We start from the raw sequence: 917 nt of genomic DNA on the forward strand, positions 1-917 counted from the left end.
AAATTATAAATTTATAAATAAAAAAAGTGATTTATTTGATTTAAAATATCAATACATATAAGAATAAACAAACAAATAAATAATAACAAATGATAAATTTAGTAATTTGATTTGTTTAATTTGGATTTACTTTAGTAGTTTACCTTCTACATACTTTTTAAAACATATATTTTAAAAGAATCTATTCTCTTCTTTTAAATAAATCATATGATATATGATATACTGAAAAATTAACCATAGAAGGAGGAGGGCATACTAGGTGGCGGCGAGACGCCGTGCGTTCGAGATCTGCGTATCTTTTTCGTTTGAAAGAGAAAGAGAAAAATATCGAGAGCGCGGTCTTGCTAGGCCGGGACTCGAACCCGGGTCTTTCGCTTGCCGGGCGACTGCTCTAAACCACTGAGCTACCTGACGCTCCACGCTCACGACACTCTCCTCTTCCTAGATAACGCTCAGAGATGTTCGGAAGCGACATGGATGGCACGAGGGGTAACTTTGAAATCTTAAATGGGAACCCCTACTTTTTATTACAGATTCGGATTCTACATCCAAAAACACGTAACTTTTGTCTGAACTTTTTTTTTCTATTTCTGATAGATGGCGCTGCATTCGGCGAAAATTGGGTAACCTTCGTTTTCTTCAAAGGGAATCCCCTATAATGGCACTACGTCGAAGAAAAGTAACTTTTGTCGGAAACATGTTTTTTCGAATTATCGTAAATATCTACGATAATTTTTTATCCGTTTTAACTAAAAAATGAAAATAAAAGTTACAATCTCCAATGGCCTTGACCTTTACAAATGTTATACAAATGTGAGAGGCAAGGGGATTCACGATAATCAAGCACCCCGAATGTGAGTGGCAAGGGGACTCACGATAATCAAGCACCCCGAATGTGAGAGGCAAGAGGACTCACG

The 917-nt window shown here is 36.8% G+C and overlaps 1 non-coding gene across 1 annotated transcript; it reads right to left on the reverse strand.

Annotated features, from left to right (window-relative positions):
* Positions 1 to 341: 341 nt before the first annotated feature.
* On the reverse strand, positions 342 to 414 carry Trnaa-ggc. Its single transcript has one exon. It is a non-coding gene; the product is annotated as a tRNA-Ala (tRNA).
* Positions 415 to 917: the final 503 nt, after the last annotated feature.

The sequence above is a fragment of the Odontomachus brunneus genome, unplaced genomic scaffold, assembly GCF_010583005.1.
Source record: "Odontomachus brunneus isolate Ranch 3 - 2012 unplaced genomic scaffold, Obru_v1 Obru_scaffold_349, whole genome shotgun sequence".
NCBI classification, from domain to species: Eukaryota; Metazoa; Arthropoda; class Insecta; order Hymenoptera; family Formicidae; genus Odontomachus; species Odontomachus brunneus.